The sequence below is a fragment of the Pongo abelii genome, chromosome 3 (genome assembly GCF_028885655.2).
Source record: "Pongo abelii isolate AG06213 chromosome 3, NHGRI_mPonAbe1-v2.0_pri, whole genome shotgun sequence".
In the NCBI taxonomy this organism is placed as follows: domain Eukaryota; kingdom Metazoa; phylum Chordata; class Mammalia; order Primates; family Hominidae; genus Pongo; species Pongo abelii.
In genome coordinates, this window is record NC_071988.2 from 212290401 (window position 1) to 212314081 (window position 23681).

Genomic DNA, 23681 nt, shown 5'->3' on the forward strand with positions numbered 1-23681 from the left:
ATAAATGAAGGCGGCAACGAGTTCAGTACATTCATGCAGATTAGAAAACAGTAGTTTTTGAAGATTGCATTTGTTCATGTAAGTCAGAAGGTTTGAACTATTTCCTACCCCTGCTATACGTTTAAGCCTAAGAATTCTTATTCATTATGATTTGGTCTTTAAATAAATCACCAAGGTAGAGGGTAGAGCACACCCCTTCAATGCACTGAGGTGCCGTAAGGCCCCAAAGCCAGAGGTCGAGGGTTGGAATTTAGTTCAATCATGCATTTGTTATGAGAACTCTGACAAGCTTCAGCTCTAAAGTAAGCTTGGAAACACAAAGAAACTCTGTGAAAAATACTAAAACACACATACACACACACACACACACACACACACACACTCTCACTCCTCTCTTTTTAGCCTGGCATAGAAGATGTAAGTGTACCAACAAGCAACCTCCAAAGAGCAAATGAAACAGAAAATTCAAACGAGTGCCTGGTAGGAGTTGTAACTTCAACAAAATGCCTGTCATATCTGCCTCATAAACCCGTACTCATTTTTCACAACTAACTCACATAGCACCTCCTCAGTGACACCATTCCTGTTCTGCCCACCAGATATACCTGCGGGCCGAGTGTATCCTCTCGCCCAGAACACAGGGCACCTTATACAGGGGGCTCTATCTACAGGGGGCTCTATGCTTTGACACCAGATATACCTGAGGGCCAAGTGTATCCTCTCGCCCAGAACACAGGGCATCTTATACAGGGGCTCTATCTACAGGGGGCTCTATCTACAGGGGGCTCTATGCTTTGACAGGAACTGCGGACCTATGGGCAGCGGTTTTTCAACTCATGTTTGTGGCTCTCATTACAATTGTCCTGCCTCAGGCACCCAGCAAGCGGTAGTAAATGCTGGTTGAACACTAAAACCTTGGAATGCTACATCATTGTTCTAAAGGATAGTCATTTTTAAAAACATTTTGGAAGTTCTTTTGAAACTGACTTTTTAGATTATGAAAATATCTCAGTGATAGGTTTTGGTTTTCCAAGTTAGACCGTATTTTATTTTAGAAACTGTCAAAAGTTATACAAAACCAAGCATGTATCTCTGTGCATTTTGTTTTCTCTCCTCCCCTAATGCTAAGGAAGGGTTTCTTCTCTTTTCTAGGCCAAATGCTCCACAAATGAATGTGTTAACAAATGAACAAATTAATAAATGACATGAATGGGAGCTCAAACTGCATAAAAGTATATTTACTCAAAAATGAGAGGTGACGATTGCTAACATGTCATAACCAGACTCTGTCATGACTTCGACAAGCCACAACTTTGACAATGAAGAGGAAAGAGGATCAAGTCCCTAAATACCGCAGGTGCACTAAGACCTTCCCATGTGCCCGAAGAAGATACACTTGCAGAGGAGAAATGATGATGCAGAGGCCTGCTCCAGATGCAGGAGGAAGTTTAATTGCCTGTGAATTTGACTGGGACGGAAGGGATGAAACGAGGTTTGAAAGGAAATAGAGATTGTTAAACTCCTGACTAGGTGATAACTGCCGTCCTTCTCTTCTATCTTCCCCCATGACTAGGCGATAACTGCCGTCCTTCTATCTGCCCCCGTGACTAGGCGATAACTGCCGTCCTTCTCTAATATCTGCCCCCGTGACTAGGCAATAACTGTCATCCTTCTCTTCTATCTGCCCCCGTGACTAGGCGATAACTGCCGTCCTTCTCTTCTATCTGCCCCCGTGACTAGGTGATAACTGCCGTCCTTCTCTTCTATCTGCCCCCGTGACTAGGTGATAACTGTCATCCTTCTCTTCTATCTGCCCCTGTGACTAGGCGATAACTGCCGTCCTTCTCTTCTATCTGCCCTCATGACTAGGCGATAACTGCCGTCCTTCTATCTGCCCCCGTGACTAGGCGATAACTGCCGTCCTTCTCTTCTATCTGCCCCCGTGACTAGGCAATAACTGTCATCCTTCTCTTCTATCTGCCCCTGTGACTAGGCGATAACTGCCGTCCTTCTATCTGCCCCCATGACTAGGCGATAACTGCCGTCCTTCTCTTCTATCTGCCCCCGTGACTAGGCGATAACTGCCGTCCTTCTCTAATATCTGTCCCCGTGACTAGGTGATAACTGCCGTCCTTCTCTTCTATCTGCCCGTGACTAGGTGATAACTGTCATCCTTCTCTAATATCTGCCCGTGACTAGGTGATAACTGTCATTCTTCTCTAATATCTGCCCCCGTGACTAGGCGATAACTGCCGTCCTTCTATCTGCCCCCGTGACTAGGCGATAACTGCCGTCCTTCTATCTGCCCCTGTGACCAGGCAATAACTGCCATCCTTCTCTTCTATCTGCCCCCGTGACTAGGCGATAACTGCCATCCTTCTCTTCTATCTGCCCCCGTGACTAGGCGATAACTGCCGTCCTTCTCTTCTATCTGCCCCCGTGACTAGGTGATAACTGTCATCCTTCTCTTCTATCTGCCCCCGTGACTAGGCGATAACTGCCGTCCTTCTCTAATATCTGCCCCTGTGACTAGGCGATAACTGCCATCCTTCTCTTCTATCTGCCCTTGTGACTAGGCGATAACTGCTGTCCTTCTCTTCTATCTGCCCCCATGACTAGGCAATAACTGCCGTCCTTCTCTAATATCTGCCCCTGTGACTAGGTGATAACTGCCGTCCTTCTCTAATATCTGCCCCCGTGACTAGGCGATAATTGTCATCCTTCTCTAATATCTGCCCCTGTGACTAGGCAATAACTGTCATCCTTCTCTTCTATCTGCCCCTGTCACTAGGTGATAACTGCCGTCCTTCTCTTCTATCTGCCCCCGTGACTAGGCGATAACTGCCATCCTTCTCTTCTATCTGCCCCTGTGACTAGGCGATAACTGCCATCCTTCTCTTCTGTCTGCCCCTACCTTGGGCCCCAAATGGCTCAGCACTAAAGTGCCTTGAGCAGGCTCCAGCCCAAAGGTGGCCTCCATGGGCACCACTTCCCGCTCTGCTGCCCTGCCTCGCTTTCCTCCTCGGCCTTCCCAGATGGATAACAGATGTCATTCCCAGGTTCCCTAACGCTCAAGTCTAGCCCCTCAGTTTCTGGCAAGCATCAAGCTTCACCATGTGTCTAGCCTCTCATACTCTGAGTCAGACCTCAGAAGTACAGCTTGGTGGAAATTCAGAGGCAGGGAAGAAAAAAGGAAGGAAAGAAAACCCTGAGCTGGATTCGTACACATCATCGCAATTCATCTACACCACAGTCCCATAAGGTATGTGCCATTGTACTCAGAAAACTGAGGCTCAAAGAGATTGAGCAACTTATCTAAGACCTTGCAGGTCCTTAGAGCAGAGCCTGGATTTCAAACACCTGGGAGACTCTGAAATCCGTGTTAGCTCTTCTATACATGAGCCCAAAATGCAGCTGTACACCAAGACTGACTTCCTCTTGCAGCTTATCCTAGCTCTGAATACAAGAATCCTCAAAATGCTTTATAAGCAATAGTAGCATCATGGGAATAAGTTGACAAGTTCCCAGCATTACTGCTTTAGATGTACTTGAAATTTTTCTCCATGTATAGAGTCAAGAATAAGGAAAAAGGATCTAAAGGAGAAGGAGAGAAGTAAAATGGGACTGAGCCTTGTACTTCCTTGTACTTCTTGACCAGAACAGATAATGTTGGGATTTTCCTTACTTTTTTCCAGACAAATCCAATAAAGACATCTGTTTCTGTTACCTAAAACCAACTTGAAAAGTTTGCTCCCTCCCACCTTAAGTGTCTTTGAATAGAGCCCATAGTTGAACATTGGTTCCTATGGCAAAGATTCATTTCAAAGTGTTTATAGTATTATTCAAAGCACGTTTGATTTCAGCCTTGGCAACCATGGGCAGAATGTCAGCAATGCTCCCCGTATTAGCTATTGGAGAGAAAACACTGTGAAACTCAGAGACCTTGGTTATTGGGCCAGTGAAACATTTATGCCCTGATCAGATGGAGCAAAGCTTCGGCAGGGTTAGTGAGCCACCTTCCGAGTGTACCAATGAAGCTCTCGCCTGCTGTTTCAGATAAATGACTTTCATTTCACTGTTGGCTTGTGCTTGAGAAGGTTATTCGATTGATTCCAGTTGTTTGCAATGCCTTGAAGGCAAGTAATGTTGTAGCATCCACTGTCCTCATAATACACTGTTTCTTTTCTAAGGAAAGTTCTTGTCATAATACCCTAGATATCAACAGAAAATATTCCTCTTCTTATCATATATTAATTTTGCTCTGGAATAAGTAAATGTAACTACCAGAATGCTAATGAGGATGTTACGCTGATGTTTATTTGCGTGCTCTAATCTGTAGATAAACAGCAAGGTCTCTTTTAATTCATGATTCCAAGTCTCAGGCCACAGCAAGACAAGTATCAAAACATCTATTCTCAATTCAGAGTTGAGATTTCTAACAAGAATTCTATTTTCTCCATAATCATAAAATAGCACCAGGAAAACTCAATATCTTAAAATACAGATCATTGAAAAGTAGATCTTTCTACCCTTAACATAAACAAACTGTAAAATCTGAAGTTAAAATTATTCCTTGTACCAGCCTCCTAATTTACCCAGAGTTAACAGAAAAGTTATAGCAGTGCATGAAGCTCTGAGGCTTTGATGGGTGTAGATATAGACATCCAAACCTATCATTTCACACTAGTCAGAATACCAGTCATAGAAATCCCACGGGGAAAAATCTGAAGGTATCTGGTCTTATGGATTATATAATTAAACTTTCTTATCATTGTACCTAAACCGAAATATGCTTCCTATACAAAGAAGGTTTCTTTCAAGAGTTAAGACCGCCTCCCACCATCCTCCTTAACACACACACACACACAGAGAGAGAGAGAGAGAGAGAGAGAGAATTGACAGCATTAGTCCTTTTCTCCCTTAGACTGATTTTTTCTTACTGTTATTTTCAGCCACTTTGTTAACGGTGGGGTTAAAGGGCAGGATAGATGTAACACCCATTTCACATACATGTTGCAACATCAGAGATGCTGGTTTTCATTAAAAACACCAGATCTAAATTCCTTCTACAATATATTTTAAAAAATCAGTACACTTGGCACCTTGGAAATGCTGAAATGTTATCATGAATGCTCGTTATTTGTTATGAGTCAATTGAATATTATCTTTAATATAAACTATAATTTATTGGTCGGATAGCTCTTCCTATCTTACCTGTATATACTCAAAGGGAGCGATTTCTCATGTTTAGCAAATTGTTCTTTAGGTAATTTGTTCTTTATGTTTTTTGTACAAAAGTACAAAATAGTTATCACAGCAAACTTTCCAGCATTTGTTATTTTGAAGCTATATGGTTTTTTTTTTGCCATGTCAGGCTTGAGCAGGATAGCAGATATATAAATTGAGCTCTCTAATTATAATCTCAATATATGAATTCTTGCTAATTAAAATACTTTGCACCAGCAAAAACAATTTTCATGTATGTGTTTAGGAGGTAGTTAAGTAACCCTATATAAAAATAAGTGCACTTTCCTCTCCTTTCTTCAGTGACTAGAAAAATTCCATATTTTTAAAATAATCAAATAATAATTTTAGAGAGAAACAGCCCTCAACTCTTTGCTGGTGCTTATCACACTGCCTTTCTTCACTCCATTCTTAGCTCTGCTAGTTTCTTCTTGTCTGTAATGATAGTAAGGGAATGTGGGTGGGTCAGCACTTCTGTGTAGGTCCCCTTTCCAAATTTGCCTTCCAAAAAGCCAACCAAATAAACAACCAAAAAATAGTGCAACAAAACACAAATAGCATTCCAATAGCAAGTGATGCATTCACCTGAGATTGAGTGGTTTTAGGTGGTCAGTAACAAAATGCTGCTTTGCTGTCATAGTAGAAAGGCAACAAATTCTTCAAAGAAACCAAGAAGGTTACAACCTTGACAAAGTCTCTCATTACCTTCCTCCTCTTATGTCTTTTTTCTCCACATTATCTGTTGCGTATCTACTACAGAAGGCTGCAAAACATACAGCAGAAAGGATGGCTTGAAGGCAATTGATGTTTGTAAATAAATCCACAACAGGATCCAAGTTGAAGAAGTGAACACGTCAGCCTGGTGGGACAATTCTCAGCATGTGCAAACATAGGTAAATTCTAGCCTATGTTACATTAAAAACAATGTCGGTGCATTTTTTCATGTTAAAGTTTTTTTCAAAGCTAAAGTGTGTTCCTTGCTGTGCTGACCACAAACGAGTTTTAAGAGTTTTGAAAGTCTGGCAAAAATAGAAAAAAAAAAAAAAAGCTGAAGCAACATTGAACTGCTCAATGTAAGCGTTGGGCATGCACAAATTTTCAAAACAAAGGAAGGAAATCATCCCTCTCTACAACGTGGTTAGGCTGATCTTTAAGAAATAACATGTAAGAAATCAGAAAAGCAGATGTTTGGTACCTACATATCCAATATCTGGCACCGTGCAGAGTAAAAGAGTGAAAGAAATAATGAAGAACAAAGTGGTTACTTTGCTTCAGGAGTTCATGATCTATAGTTAGAAACCAATATAAACATTGTGAGTATATTTCAAAGAAAGAGCAAAAGCAGGCTGGGTGTGGTAGCTTGCACCTGTAGTAATAACGCTTTGGGAGGCCGAGGTGGGAAAATTGCTCGAGCTCATGAGTTTGTTACCAGCCTGAGAAATATAGTAAAACCTCATGTCTATAAAAAAATTAATTAAAAAAAAGGCAGAGCAAAAACAAATATGAAAGAAAACGTTAGAAATCAGAGCTTGGGCAAAGAGTTCAATGTGAGCAAAGCATCTCTGCCTTGGGGGGCCTCTGGAGCATCCCGGCTTCCTGTAGAGGCCCCACCACATAGCCCTTTCCCATCACTGGGAATCGTCTTCTGTATCATGCCAGGATTTTCCCCCAAACTTCTCAATCTAATTTATTCAGCCAAAACATATATATTTCTTGAATCCTTACTAAGAGCAAGGCACTGTTCAACATAATGAAAATATGGCAATGATATAAAACAAAAATGTTTACCCTCATGCAAATTACATTCCAGTGAGAAAAGACAGATCATTAATAAAATAAATATATAATATGCCAGAAGGTAATAAGTGGCACAGAGAAAAATGAAGCGTGGAAGGGAGCTCAGGAATGCTGAGAGTGGGTAGATGTGAAGGTAGTTGGAATGCTCAAGGAGGGAGTAATAGGCAGAAGAATGGCCTTTCTACATGTCCATATCCCTATATGGCAAAAAGGACTTGTGGATGTGATGAAGTTATGGATCATGAGATGAGATTATTCTGGATTACCCAGTTTGGCCCAATGTCATCACAAGAGTACTTAAAACAAAAGAGGGTGGCAGGAGAGTCCAAGGCAAGAGGCGTGACAGCTAAGGTCAGAATGATGTGGTTGCTGCCTGGAAGGGGGCCAGGGGCCAAGGGATGCAGGCATCCTTTCAAAGCTGGAGAAGGTAAGAAAGTGTTCTCTCTCCCCTAGAGAGAGTGTGTGTTCTCTTAGCCTACTAGAGGTGTGCTAATTTATTCCAGCAGTCACAGAAGACTTACATAGAAGGTCTCACTGAGAAGACAACATTTGAACAAAGATTCCAAGGAGGCGAGGGCACCAGCTATGCAGATATCTGGGGAAGAGCACTCCAGGAAGAAAAGGCAAGCAAACAGCAGGGTGCACACCTAGCCCAGATGCATGAAGTAGAGAACACTGGGAGTCAGAAGGCTAACAGGAGACAGGTCAGAGAGAGGGATTGGGGTGGGTCAACTCACACTCAGCCTCACTGGCTATTGTAAGAACTTTGAGTTATTCTGAAACACTGAGTATAGGAGAGTCTATGAATATTTATAGAAATTCTGAATGTTTACAAGATGAATAAAAGTGGTATGCTAGTAAACTTATTGGTTGGGTGGGGAGAAGCCCAGATTTGTAGCATTTGCTGACTTCCATTGTGTAAGTATTTCTACTGATGGTTTGACAAACACTTCATAAAATTCTTGGGTACTTAATTATCAGCTCCAGTAGAGCACTGCATGTATGACATCCCATTTGCCAATTCCACACTAAATTCTACTGGGGACAAGCTGTATGAGAGTCAACTAGCAACAGAAATAAGGAAGTCCTCAATAAAAATCAGCATTTACTTTTGACAGATGTGAGATTCTGGAATGTATTTCTCTTTACTTGCTCTGTCTGGTGATTAAATTATGATTTTAAAAGAAATAGTTTTAATTCCTTATCAGAATGCTGCCACCAAAAAAATAAAATACGTACTTTAACTACATGCAATCTTATCTATATTATACTGTTGTCAACAGAAACATTATCAGGGGTCAGCTTCATGAAAGGAGATATGTGATAGAAGCTGGAGTTGTTGGAATGAAAAAAAAAGTCAAATTTTACTTTGGATTAATCAGAGGGAAGAAAACAGATAGGAAAGGAAAGGCAGGCTTAGCCAAGTTGAAGAGGCTGAACTCAGGAGGCAGTGGGAGAATAGGATCATAGTTTGAAGAGAGCTGCAAGGCTGTTTAGTCCAGGTGAGGATCATAATCCCAGAAGACCCAGTCACAAACACCATAACTCTGAAAGTTGAAATCCTGAAAGATCAAAATTCCTAAAGTCTAAATTCTTTTTTTTTTAATAGAGATGGAGTGAATTAGTTCATTCTCGTGCTCCCAATAAAGACATACATGAGCCTGGGTAATTTATAAAAGAAAGAGGTTTAATTGACTCACAGTTCAGCATGGCTGGGAAGGCTTCAGAAAACTTACAATCATGGTGAATGCAAACAAGAAGCAAAGCACCTTCTTCACAAGGCAGCAGGAGGTGCTGAGCAAAAGGGGAAAAGCCCCTTATAAAACCTTCAGGTATCACTCACTGTCATGAGAGCAGCATGGGGGTAACCACCCCCCTGATTCAATTACCTCCAACTGGGTTCCTCCCACAACATGTCGGGATTATGGAAACTAAAATTGAAGGTGAGACTTGGTTGGGGACACAGCCAAACCATATCATTCTGCCCCCGGCCCCTTCCAAATCTCATGTCCTTACATTTAAAAACATGAACATGCCTTTCTAACAGTCCCCCAAAGTCTTAGCTCATTCCAGCATTAACCCAAATGTCCAAGTCCAACATCTTATCTTAGACAAGGCAAGGCCCTTCTGCCTATGAGCCTGTAAAATCAAAATCAAGTTAGTTACTTCATAGATACAATGAGGGTATAGGCATTGGGTAAATATGCCTGTTCCAAATGGGAGAAATTGGCCAAAATGAAGGGACTGCAGGCCCCATGCAAGTCCAAAATTCAATGGGTGAGTCAAATCTTGAAGCTCTGAAATGATTTCCTTTGACTTCATGTCTCACATCCAGGTCACGCCGAAGCAAGAGGTGGGCTCTCATGGCCTTGGGCAGCTCCACCCCTGTTGATTTGCAGGGTACAGCCCTTCTCCTGGCTGCTTTCGCAGGCTGGTGCTGAGTGTCTGTGGCTTTTCCAGGCATACGGTGCAGCTGTCAGTGGATCTACCATTCTGGAGTCTGGAGGATGGTGGCCCTCTTCTCTCAGCTCCACTAGGCAGTGCCCCAGTGGGGACTGTGTGGGGGCTCTGATCCCACATTTCCCTTCTGCACGCATTGCCCTAGCAGAGGTTCCCCATGAGGGCTCTGTCTCCGTCACAAATTTGTGCCTGAACACCCAGGCATTTCCATGCATCCTCTGAAATTTAGGCATAGATTCTCAAACCTCAATTCTTGACTTCTGTGCACCCACAGGCCCAATACCTCGTGTAAGCTGCCAAGGCTTGGGGCTTGTACTCTCTGAATTCATGGCCTGAGTTGTACATTGGCCCTTTAGCCATGATTGGGACACACGGCACCAAGTCCTGAGACTGTACAGAGCAGCAAGGCCCTGCACCGGGCCCGTGAAACCATTTTTTCCTCCTAGGCCTCCTGTCCTGTGATGGCTTGAGCTACTGCGAAGGTCTCTGACATGCTCTGAAGACATTTTCCCATTGTCTTGGTGATTAACATTCAGCTCCTCGTTACTTACACAAATTTCTGCAGCTGGCTTGAATTTCTCTCCAGAAAATGGGTTTTCCTTTTCTATCTCATCATCAAGCTGCAAAATTTTTAAAACTTTTATGCTCTGCTTCCTCTTGAACACTTTGCTACTTAGGAATTTCTTCTGCCAGATACCCTAAATCGTCTATCTCAAGTTCAAAGTTCCACAGACTTCTAGGGCAGGGGTAAAATGCCATCAGTCTGTTTGCATAGTAAGAGTCACCTTTACTCCAGTTCCCAAAGAGTTCTTCATCTCCATATGAGACCACCTCAGCCTGGACTTCATTGTCCATGTCACTATCAGCATTTTCCTCAAAACCGTTCTGCAAGTCTCTAGGAAGTTCCAAACTTCCTCACATTTTTCTGTCTTCTTCTGAACCCTCCAAACTGTTCAACCTCTGCCTGTTACCTAGTTCCAAATTCACTTCCACATTTTTAGGTATCCTTATAGCAACACCCCACTACCTCAGTACCAATTTACTGTATCAGTCCATTCTCATGCTGCTAATAAAGACATACCCAAGCTTGGGTAATTTATAAAGGAAAGAGGTTTAACTGACTCACACTTCATCATGGCTGGGGAGGCCTCAGGAAACTTACAAGCATGGCAGAATGCAAAGGAGAAGCAAGTTACCTTCTTCACAAGGTGGCAGGAAGGAGAAGTGCAAGCAAATGGGGAAAAGCTCCTCATAAAACCATCAGATCTTGTGAGAACTCACTCACTATCATGAGAACAGCATGGGGGTAACTGCCTCCATGATTCAATTACCTCCCACTGGGTCCCCATCATGATATGTGAGGATTATGGGAACTACAATTCAAGATGAGATTTGGCTGGGGACACAGCCAAACCATATCATGGGGTCTCACTTTATTGCCCTGGCTGATTTCAAACTCCTGGGCTCAAGTGATCCTCCTGACTTGGCCTCCCAAAGTGTTGGGAATACAGGCATGAGCCACCATGCCCAGTCCTAAAGTCTAAATTCTTAACATCTAAAATCCAGAAAATCACAATCACAGGAGAGTTGTACCATGTTAGTTGCATCGTGTTAGGTACAACTGTTGCTTTGTTTTATTCTTATTTGGAAATTATATATGGTTGAAGGGGGTCCATATGGGTGCCAAATCTACAAGGGGTGGACTTGCGGACTTAATTTCAGATGTCAACTTGACTGGATTAAGGAATCCCTGGAAAGCTGGGAAAGCATTATTTTGAGTATGTCTGTGATGGTTTTCTCAGAAGAGATCAGTGTGTGGGTCTGAGCGGACTAGGTGGGGAAGATCTGCTGTCAACGTTTTGAATGTCTTGAATATCACAGAAGTGAAAATGAAAGTAAAAAATGCACAAAATCTTGTCTGCCATATTATGTAATCATGTACCAAGCACCTCTACACGTAGCACCATGCTTGTCTTCACAAAATGCCTTTTGTCAGATAATAAAAAGAGTTCAACAAATTCAGTGGCCTTCTGAACCAGACACCTCCTGGCACAGAGCTTCCTCCAGTGCTACAAGACATATCAAATCATGAACTATTCTTGATTAGGGATTTGATTGTCAAAAAATATAAACATATTTATTTACCACTAAGTCTAACATAACAAAACTGGTGCATGTTTCACTTTGGCTGATGAATGGCACTTTCAAAACTGTCCCCAGTGGGTTTTTATAATCAACTTTATACAGTTTATGCCCCCATTGGATTACAAAACTCTATAATTTAATCTTCATGTTTATGGTTTAATAACTGGAAAAAGTGAAGTACTTTATAAAAGCTTATTTGAAGATTTGGAGGGCTTTGCAGAAGAAAATAGATTTCAATCAGATCCCCAAATTATAATGACAAGTTTTTAATTAGGTGTGATCAAGGCTTCTAAAAGTGAATTGCAAGTTGTTACCAGTAAAGTTTGTATCTTCCATTCAGCCCAGTTCATTTGCCAGAAAATTCAAGTGAGTGGGTTGGCCAGGCCATATGGCAATGATGAAAATTTTAGTTCAAAAATGTGTCATTTTTCTGTATTGGCATTCCTTCCACCTGATAAAATTCCAGGAGCTTTTGATAAATTAAAACCACAATTGCCTGAAGAAGCCAGAAAAATTACATACTAGTTTGAAAATAATGATGTAGAAGGTAGGATAAGAAGTCATTTAGGCAACGGTGCTGCTGTTCAATCAAGAGTATTGTTTCTGCCAAATGAGTGGCCTCTATATGAGGGCCTGCAAAATGGATTTCCACATACTCAAAACAACAGACAAGAATGGCATAGAAGATTGGAAAATGTAATAGGAAATGCTCATGTCAGTGTGTATCAAATTATAGAAGCATTTCAAAAAGAGCAGTGCCACGTAGAAAATGAATGTGAATGTATTTTATGAGGAAAGTCAAATCCTAAAAACAAAAAAGGCAACTATTCATCATGATGAAAGACTTCAAAATATAGTTAATGATCATGAGAGTCAGCCAGCTATTATGAACTCTGCAATTGCCCATAATCTATCCATGTAATATACTTTTTATATGTCAATTTTCTTTTTAGTTGTTTCTTTTTCCATTTTTTCCACTATTTTAAATTGTCAGCATTATTTTTTACAACTTGGTATGCTATGTATTTCATCTTATTATCATTTCCAATACTGGAGGTATAAATTTTGCAAAGACTTTTAGAGAGTTCTAATTTGTTTTATGCTTTTTTTTTTTTGCAAATTTGACTCCACAAGAGTGCGTTATCACAACACTGACTTTGTGTGTAAGCATTGTACATGTACATAAAAACATAAAAGCTTCCTCAATAAATGAGAAGATATCCTTTTTGCACGTTTGTATTTAGGAAACAGAAAATTTCTCAAGATCTCAGCTCTTTGACTGCATATTAGATGGTGAGCCATCCCAGCTTTTGATGAATCTGGTCAAAAGACTTAGGTTGTCTGTCACAGTATTCCAGATGACCTAAGTTATAAAGCTGAGTGTACCCAGTTACCAACCATGCTTTTATACATTTTGCTTTTTGACCCATTTCTTTACGAGTACAACTCATCTGCTCATTACCGTTATACCCGTAAGACTCTCGTTAGCATACCTGAGTTTTATGCTTGCAAATATATGTATGTTATTATTGCCTATTGATTGTGTAAAGTGGCCTAGGAAGCGTTCTGTTGTGTTTTTATACGTTTCTCAAATAAATTCCATCTTAAAAATATAAATAAATGCTTTTTTGTTGTTGTTTTTAGACAGAGTCTCACTCTGTCGCCCAGGCTGGAGTGCAGTGGTGTGATCTCGGCTCACTGTAACCTCCACCTCCTGGGTTCAAGCGATTCTCCTGCCTCAGCCTCCCAAGTAGCTGGGACTAAAGGCGCCCGTCACGATGCCTGGCTAATTTTTTGTATTTTTAGTAAAGATGGGGTTTCACCGTGTTAGCCAGGATGGTCTCGATCTCCTGACTTTGTGATCCACCCGCCTCGGCCTCCAAAGGTGCTGGGATTAAAGGCGTGAGCCACCGCACCCTGCCCAATAAATGCTTTTTAAAGAATGTGTTACTAATTTTTTTCCAGAATTGTATTTTCAGAATTTTGTTTTTTGAGGATTGTAATTTTCAGGATTTTAGACTGTACAGATTTAGATCTTTTGGGACTTCAACATTTGGGATTATGACGTTCAGGATTGTGTCTTCCTAGGCTGTGGCCCAAACCCATGTGGTCCAACACTATTTCACATGAGAGGAAAGCAAACCACATGCACAGATGCAACGAAGGCTTAAATAGGTGTCATGTATAGATTATATCCCAGGAAAACGTGATTAAGATGACACATAGCGACTTTTTTTTCCCGCAGTGAAAAAGATCCACATTGTTTTTCTTGTGTGGAACTAAACACAATTTCTGAATCAATGTAAGTGAATGCAAATCACCATGTTCACTTAGCTGATGCTCTTTTATTAACAGGGATAGAAGGGAGGTGATTCAATGCTCCTTTATCAACAGGGATAGAACAGAGGTGATTCGAAGAGATGATGGCGCGGGACTCAGGACCTGAGGAAGCTGCAGTGGGTGAAGGGGAGAAACAGAGGAGCAGGGGCTGGAGAAAGAGTGGGGAGTCATCAACGACCCTCCTTGCTCCCAGCGTCTGGTGTTTGGAGCCCAGAGGTCGTCTCTAGGGCCTCGGAGAAGCTTCCAAGTCTGTTCATTTCTCTTTCCCCACCCCTGCTTGTATCACAAATAAAGAAATTATTGACAACTGAGTTCCTGACTAGGTGGCAGGATTTTAGGGACCCTTCACCTCGTCTGAACCTCATGAAGGTAGTGGGAGTCCCATGGGTTAGTTAGCAATAGTCCTTGAGATTATTTGGTCATATAAATAATCACAATACTCATAGTCATCTTGCTTTTCTCATAATGCCCAGTTGGAGGACGGTGGGGGCAGAGAGGACTGGAGTGAGAAGAGATAGAACCAGAGCTGGCTTTCATGTATGGGGCTCTCCAGAGCAATCAGGCCTAAGTACAATCAAGAGGGGTCTTGAAGCAGTTCTGGCGAGGGCAGCCTGGGCTTAGGCCCCAGCTCACACCAAGCACATCACCTGTCCAACTGGGAAGCCTAAGCAATGTGTTTCTGTTTTTGTTTTCTGGTAAAGAATTGAATGTCATTAGCTACATTCACAATGCTGTGCAATCATCACCACTATCCATTTCCGGAACATTCTATCATCCCAGACAGGAACTCTGTGCCCATTAGACACTAACCCCCGCCCATTTCCACCTCCTGCCAGCCCTGAAAACCTCTATTCTACTTTCTGTCTCTGTTAATTTGCTTGTTCCAGGTTCTTCATATAGATGGAATCACCTAGTCTGTGTCTGACGTCTCACTTAGCATAATGTTTTTAAGTTTTATCTATGTGGTAGCAGGTATCAGAATTCCCTCCCTTTTCAAAGATCACTAATATTCCATTTTGTCTATACCACATTTTGTTTATCCATCTATCCCTCAATAGACTTTTAGGTTGTTTCCACCTTGTGGTTGCTGTAATTAAGGCTGCTGTGATGCTGCAATGAACACAGGTGTAGCAGCCAGGTGTGGTGGCATGCGCCTGTAGTTTCTGCTACTCAGGCATCTGAGGCAGGAAGATCGCTTGAGCCCAGGAGTTCTGGGCTGCAATATGCTGTGTTGATTAGATGTCTGCACGAAATTAGACATTAGTACAGTGATCTCCCGGGATAGGGGACTACCAGGTTGCCTAAGGGGTGGCGAACCGGCCCCGGTTGCCTGGATTGAAGACAAAGCAGGGCACAACTCCCAGTTTGACCAGCCGGGGGATCACGCCCGTGGACAGCCCCGCAGCAGGGGGGTCGCGCCCGTGGACAGCCCCGCAGCAGGGGGTTCGTGCCGGTGGACAGCCCCGCAGCAGGGGGTTGCGCCCGTGGACAGCCCCGCAGCAGGGGGGTCGTGCCCGTGGACAGCCCCGCAGCAGGGGATCATGCCTATAAACAGCCCCTGCACTCCGGCCTAGGAAACATAGTGAGACCCCACCTATTAAAAAAAAAAGGGTGGGGAGAGAACACAGGTATACAAATATCTATTTGAGTAACTGCTTTCCATTCTTTTGAAGATAGGTATAGATAGATATAGATACAGATACAGAGATTTATAAAGATGAGTGGGATTACTGAATCATATGGTAATTCTATGTCTAAATTTTTGAGGAACTGTATGTTTTCCACAGCTGATGTACTATTTTTCATACCCACCCTCAATGCACAAGAGTTACAATTTTTCCACATTCTTGTCAGCACTTGTTATTTTCTGGGTGTTTTTGCTTTGTTTTGAGGCCGAATCTCCTTCTGTCTCCAGGCTGGAGTGCAGTGGCATGATCTCGGCTCACTGCAACATCCGCCTCCCAGGTTCAAGCAATTCTCGTGCCTCAGCCTCTCAATTAGCTGGGATCACACATGTGTGCCACCATGCCCGACTAATCATGTGTGTGTGTGTTTTGTTTTTTTGTTTTTTTTGTTTTTTGTTTTTTGGTACAGATGAGGTTTCACCATGTTGGCCAGGTTGCTGTCAAACTCCCGATCTCAGATGATCCACCTGCCTAGGCCTCCCAAAGGGCTGGAATTACAGGTGTGAACCAGCGTGCCCAGCCCCCTGATTTTTTTGTTTTTTCTTTTTTGATAGCAGCCATCCTAATGGGTGTGCAGTGTGTGTGTGTGTGTGTGTGTGTGGTTTTTTTTAATGTCACATTGGTGATTCTAATGTATAACCAGCAAAGAAAAGCATGGATTCTGGGTATCAATTTTTCATCTAGGTAAGCCAGGGCAAATAAAACCTATTGAAGAGCCCTCCTGATGATTGAATGACTTCCCCCATAGAAGGCAAAATCTACGAATGTTGGTTCCTCTCTTATTCCCTTGGAATTCTACTAAACTTCCTGCCTCAACACACAGAGAAAGTCCCTGAAGCCTAAAACTATGCAGATTTGACACAGGGCTGATTTTAACTTCTGTTTTGCTTTTACCATGTAGCTAGCTGCAGATGTCACATGTGTCCTCCATGACATCTAAATAGCACTACACCTGCACCAGCTTTCCTCTCAAATTAACTACTCATCAGTTCTATTATTAAACAAACAGGGAGCAGCTGTAATACTCAAGGAGTGAGTGAGATTGTGCTTTAAAATTACATCTCTGCCAACACTTTTAGTTTGCTTGTTGAATAACTGTAAGTTTTCCAGTTAAATTAATAGAATACATTATACCCATAAAATCCTGACATACTTGGCAATACACACAACAAAATATTTTACAAGTAGAGAATATAATAAATGTATGACACTTTAGAAATGCATTGAGATAAGTTTAAACAGTGTTTACTTTTAATTGGTGTGCTTTCTTTCATCTCACAGTCATAAGCTGCGGTTTAGTTTATTGGCTGAATACTCACTATGCAGTCCTTTGTAAAATTTTGGAGGTCTGCAGTAATGTGATTATTGAGCTTCAACAGAATACACAGAAGATCCCAGGAACCACAAACCAATCCATCCACTATGCAGTATCTAAAGTGTTTGCAAAAATAAAAACAAACAACAACAAAAAAACACCTGAACAATTGACTCATAGCAAAGCTATCAGGTTAGTGCAAAAGTAATTGTGGTTTTGCCATTGAAAGTAATGAAAGTAATTGAAAGAATAGGTGTTCTAGCTGGACATTCTACAATGCATGCCACAACCATGGATCAATGATGTATTGAAAACCCAAACCAACTGAGGATCACTGCTATGCATTATTCCCATCGTGTCATAATGTGGCAAACTAAGCACCTGTAACAAGGGATTTTCAGAGGGAAAGCAAACATATCAGTTAAAGCAAAGAAAACTGGCAATTTTCAATTTGCTCAAATCAAACTATTCACTACTTTGTAAGCTTCTCTACAAAATCCAGAACTTTTGATAGGATCACCCTTAGGTAAAACTCTAAAGTGAGCAGCTTCTGATCAATAGACCTCAACTCCTTTTCCCTTCTGTATCACAGACCGTGTGGGTGAATCCATCACATGACTTAATAAGATTTGGCCAATTGGGAAAGGTCTCTTTAAAGAACTAACACTCAGGCTGGGATCTAGAGCAAAGCACCGTAAACTTGAATGTGCATATGAACCACCTGGGGACCTTGTCAACATGCAGATTCTGATTCATTGGATCTAGGGTGGTGCCTGAGCTCTAGCAAGCTCCCAGGGATGCCTATGTGACTGCCTTGGACATCAGTTACAGTAGCAAGAATATAAGCAGATACCAGCCAACAAAGCAGGAGTGAACGCATCACGGCCCAGGCAGCCCTGGACCAGGCCAGCTCAGGGATCTGAGAAAAGAGTAACTGGACTGAGGTCTATGAGTGCTTCCATGAGAGATGAGGCTGAGAAGGTGGACAAGATCTAGGTCAATGTGTTAAGTTCCTACTAAATGCAAGGCTAGGCTCTGCATAAACAGAAACAAATAAGGCAAACCTAGTCCTTGCATCTTTAGAGCTTACAGTCTAGCAGAATTACTTCATGGGTAGAAAATCATTAAAGATTTTTAAATGAAGGAGAGACATGATCTAATTGAAATTTTTGATGAACCTCTCTGGGTGTGCCATAGAGAAGGTATTGGAGAGGCAAAAAGTTGGAAAGAGGAGTATATGTTTGCAGACCAGGTGAAAGATGCAGATGACAGAAGTGGATAATTTTAGCACATATTTTGAAGGTGAAATAACAGGACTTGGTTGCAAGTTGTGATGGTAGGGGGGTGGCAGGAAGAAGAAAGCATCAAGGATGATGATGCTTTCTGGAAGAAGCAAATGGGTAAATGGAGATAATTTTTATGAAGAATGGTAAGGCTGAAGAAGAAATAAACTAACAAAAGGGAAATGATTGAGGAAGTGGAATAGGTTTGGGGGCAGAACTCAAGAGTTTTGAATTCTGATTTTAGGAATGCCTGTGAAAATCCCAGTGGAGATTTCAAGATGGCAGGTGCACATAATGTTTTGGAGCTTGGGAGGAGACCTCTGTAGGAGCCATATGCATATAAATGGTATCTAAAGCCATAGGAATTAATAAAACCTTGTCTAGAGTCTGTGTAGGCAGGGGTGTCCAATCTTTTGGCTTCCCTGGGCTGCATTGGAAGAAAAATTGTCTTGGGCCACACATAAAATATACTAACATTAACAATAGCTGATGAGCTAAAAAAAATCATAAAAAAATCTATAATGCTTGACGAATGTTTGCAAATTTGTGTTGGGCTGCATTCAAAGCTGTCCTGGGCCACAGGTGGCCCACAGGCCACAGGTTGGACAAGCTTAGTATGGAATAAGAACAGAAGAGGACCCAGGATTTAGGAACTTCAACATTTAAAGTTTGGGAAAAGAGGGAGGAGCTGATAAGAAAATAGTTCAAGCTAGAGGAAGAGATCAGGGGTCTACTCTACTGAATGTTCCTGAGACCCCACTGGACTTATATATTACATAATATGTACAATATATGTTACTTGGGTGATGGATACCCTAATAGCTTTGAACTGACCACTATGCATGGAACAAAATTGTACCTGTATCCCATAAATTTTATATAAACAAAAGTAAATAAATAGAAGGCAGGAAGGGAGAAAGAGAAGGAAGGAAGGAAGGATGGAAGGAAGGAAAGAAGGAAGGAAGGAAGGAAAGAAGGAAGGGAGAGCGAGGAAAGGAAAGGAAAGGAAAGGGAAGGAAAGGAAAGGGAAGGAAAGGAAAGAAGGAAGGGAGAGTGAGGAAAGGAAAGAAGGAAGGGAGAGTGAGGAAAGGAAAGGAAGGAAAGGAAAGGGAGGGAAAGAAGGAAGGAAGAAAGGAAGGAAGGAAGGGGAAAGAAAGAGAGAGAGAAAGAAAGAGAAAGAAAGAAACAAAGAAAGAAAGAGGAATAGTGTTCATGATGTTTATGAATCACCAATTCTGGGGGTGCTGAATTGTGTCCCCCAAGATTCCTATGTTGAAGAGCTGATCCCCACTGCCTCAGAGGGGACTGTTTTAGAGAAGGCCTTCAAAGAGGTAAGTGAGGTCAAATGAAGCCATATGGGTGGACCCTAAACCAATATGGCAGGTGTCCATCTAAAAAGAGATTGAGACACAGGCAACACAGCCTGAGGACACAGCAGGAAGGGAGCCATCTGCAAGGCAGCAGTTCTCAGAAGAAGGCAAACCTGCTGACATTCCATCCTGGATTTCCAGTCTTCAGAGCTGTGAGAAGATAAACCATTCAATCTATGGCAGCTTGTGATGGAAGCCCCTAGCACTCTTATATGGTGACCTTAGCACAAGCAGTTTAATAGGCTTGGTGAAAGTGAAAGCCAAACTGACCTGAATAAAGAGTGAAAGGAAAAGGAGCAAAAGGAGACAGTAAGTGTGGAAAATCCTTGAGGAAAATTTGCCAAGAAAGGAGGAGATGGCTTGATAGCTAGAAAGACACACAGAGTCAAAGGTAAGGTTTCTTCAAGATAGAAGATTTTTTTAATGAAAAATTTATATTTAAATGCTGACAGAAGGCATCAAGAAGGAGAGAGATTGAAGATGCAGATGACAAATGGAAAAGCAATGAACAGAATCCCTGAAAAGTCAGGAAAAGAAGGGAGATTATTAGAGGGATGTCCTTTTACAGTAAGAGGAATACTTCCTCCACCGCCCCAGGATTTAAAAAGCTTATAAATGACAGGTAACATTCTACCTAATTATAGAGCTTTACACTTTTCAATAAATTTTATTGTACGTGATACAGTCACTCTGTGAATTCAGTGAGACAGACAGTTGTCCACATTTTACATAAAAAGAAAGAAAAGGCAGAAAAGAAGTGATTTGCTTGAAGTGACACAGAAACGGCTGGTAGAACCATGCACTGTGTAGATGGCAGGGCTCCTGACTTCTCATTTCACACCAGAAATGTAGACAGAATTAGATATAATGACAGTTATTATATTTTTAAACCTTTCAAATAAGAATATCCTTAGATTTTCACTCATTAACAAAGCACAAAGCACGTGATTAGCATCTGAAAATGTTTTATTATATGATGACTAGACACCAAAAGAGGTTTCCATTTTCCTGTGTATTTGAAAGAGTTCAACAGCCCCAAGTCACAAAGTTGGAGGAAACTCAAACAAGGGAAGGTTCGTTTGAAGTGACGAAATTAGCATGATGAAGTTTACAATACAAAGATTTTTGTTTCAAGACTCTGAGGTTTGGTAGGGAGGAAGGGGAAAGGCAGATGACACCAAATAAGACTGGTTGGAGAGGGGATGAGAAGCATCAATTAGAAAGCTCTTCAAATTCAAACGGACCATTCAAACCATCCTAGGACTAGACTCCAATCGGGAAAGACTCTGAAGGAAATGATCTCCTACTCCCATGAGATGGCTAACGTGATTTAGGTAAAAAGCTTTTAGTTTTATGGCTGGGGAGGTAGCAATAAAGAAAATGAACTTCCTGCCAGTGATTCTTTTTCAAGCCCTGCCAATTCCTGTGTCTGGGGAAGCTATAAAGAATGTCCAGCCTCATGTCAAAAGAATTGCCACAGATCTCCAGCTCGCCTGCATTCAAGCATCGAAACATCCCTAAGCCTGTTCCCAGGCCAGCCTGAAACTGAGAATCCAGGAGAGTCTTTTCTGTTCTGCTGCTGCAGCTACACTATCTGCTTGTTAGCATAACCAGGGCCACCAGCAATAGATGCTAAAGAAATACACAGAGCAAAAATCAACAGCTGATGAAAAGCAGAATCTTTTCTTTTTGGCAGCAATACCAATAGCATGAAGCACGTCCCTTTTGGAGCTTTCCAAATCACTTCAAAAGCGAGTTTTCTGGTGTGGATCAAGAAAGCTAGGCAAATTGCCCCTGAGGGCATAGCCACTGGCCAAGATATTGATGACTGTAGGCAGCGCAGGACCCATCCTCGGCCCCAGTGCTGTCTTTCTCAGAGTTCTGTTTAATTCCATCTGGCACGGGCAGCGTTTGGAGAAAGCTGTGTTGATTTTTGTGATCTTCAGCCAGCACAGAGGTGGCCAGTTCCCTAGCCTCCTAGCACCGTCCTCCTCCTGCCCTGCCCCTTCATGGCCTGCCTGGGCTCACTGGACACAGACTTGCCTTTCACCGCTTTCAAAACCTCACAGTCCTGTGTGTCTGTTTCCCTTTGAACTACACAAACTAACTAATTTGGTGAACCTATTAAGTGAACTTCTTTATACTCACGGTCTAGAGTGCATTGAACGCTAAAGGGTTTGCTAGAGATTGTCAAAATCAATTCTATGTTCTTCCAACTGGACCAAGGTTTCTTTGAGTTAACAAAACTCTGAGAAATCTGAGTTGATTTTTCGTAGTATCTCTTTGTATTCTTTTGGGGTTTTTTTGTTTTTTACTTATCATGGAGATTTTCCTTAATTTAACCCAAAAGATATACCAATATGACATTTGAACTAATATGAAGGAGGTAGTAGGACAAAGAATTTGAAGACAGCCTTTCAGAGCCCCACAAAGTACTTGAAATTTATCAATAAACCCCTCCCGGTGCTTCCCAGCATGTTCCACATTCCATCTCCATTTTAAGCCATGAAGCTTCAAGTGGCATCTCCTCCTGTGAAACCTACAGTTTAGAGATAAATTATTGATGACTAATGACTTAGAAGAACCAAAGAAAGGATCCTCTAGTGGAGACACAGCATAGAAATGGTGGTCCAGGGTGAGACGGAACTGCTTCCAATCCCAGTGCCGCCTGTGTGGTTCCAGCTGTGTGCTTCTCTTCCTCTAATCTTGTTTACTCGTCTCTAATACGGGACTAATAACATATACATCAGACTATTGTGAGGGTTGAATGTAACAATATTCCAAATTGTTGCATGTGTCCAGTACTTAACACAGTGCCAAGAACAAAGCATGTATCAATAAGTATGAATAGCCTTCCCAGTGCACACCTCCAAACAGTGGATTCTGGCCGGTGACAGGCAATGGTTCCCCGCGGTCCTACAGGCCATGGTTTAACTTACCACTAGCCAATCAGTAAGTTTGCCTCAGACCACATCACAATTCTTTTGCAAGCCTGGAGGTTGGTGAAAAACAAGGGGGAAAATAATCAATGTCCCTAAGGCAGATGCTGAAAGATTAACCTCATAACATAATTCTCTCACCAGACTTGTTTCCTGAATGTCCATTTACATTTTAATTCTGCAAATAAAATAAAGTTGGTAATAATGAAAGTGATTAAGATGGTATTTGTCCAGGGAACGAATCTCCCCACAACACACCTAAGAAAGAGATATATGTGCAGAAAACGAAGCACAGTAAAATACCACTTCATTACTATCTGGAGATTTTCCCCAAACACAGAGAAAGCTCTACAAAGCTGAGCTTAAGGCAGAAGAACTCTGTTATTTACTTGGTCTAATGCCAAAACAGGCCAGAGACCCCTTTCACTTACTTCTTTTTAATCCCAAACCCATGTCTCAATTTGATCTAAGAAAGAGCCAAACACCCAAGAGGCGCCAGGGTAGAGAAAAGCAGCCAGCCAGAGAGTAGCCTCCGTGCCAGGGGAGTGTGTCTGAGCTTTGTTTTATTTTTCTTATTTGTCTGTAGTTGTGTGATTGGTAGAAAAGAGTAGATATGAAGTCTACTGACACAGGATTGGTCTTCAGACATGTCTTACCAAGCATTTGGGGGAACAGAGGGGTTCCACAAATAAGAGAGCAATGATCAGACTTTCTTCTAAAAGGAGCAGCCACAAGCTACCTTAACCCTCCAACTTGCCCGTAAATCTTCACCTAGAGTTAGGAAGATTTCACCATTAGCTGTGGCCCATAAAAGATCCTTAAGCTTGACCAACCACAGTGTTCCATCTCCTTGAGGAGGAAGTGAAAGGGGTATGGACAGAAGCTGTGAGCTTTCTGTCTTCCGCAGGCCCCCAGCTGTGTCTTCTACTTCTTGTAAAAGATAGTCTTCAAATGATGTTTTCTGGCTGACAATACCACAGAACTGATCCTTATCTCACTATGGAAATGAAAGATTTCAAAGAATTTGTTGCCTGAAATATGGTGCCCTAATCACATATTAATAAAGCTGCTATCCAGAAAGAAGGCAGATTTCAAAAGAAAGG

General features: G+C 41.9%; 2 long non-coding RNA genes across 3 annotated transcripts in view; one reads left to right on the forward strand and one right to left on the reverse strand.

Moving 5' to 3' along the window:
• The window catches only part of LOC129059213 (uncharacterized), a 102019-nt gene that overhangs the window by 63093 nt on the left and 15245 nt on the right, over positions 1–23681 (reverse strand). The gene's annotated exons all lie outside the window — the stretch shown is intronic.
• On the forward strand, positions 1576–14413 carry LOC112131618 (uncharacterized). Of its 2 annotated transcripts, none has more exons than XR_008524937.2 (3): positions 1576–3262; positions 6004–6137; positions 14041–14413. It is a non-coding gene; the product is annotated as an uncharacterized LOC112131618 (long non-coding RNA). The 2 variants fall into 2 exon arrangements; XR_008524936.2 differs by having other exon boundaries at positions 1578–3262; positions 14002–14410.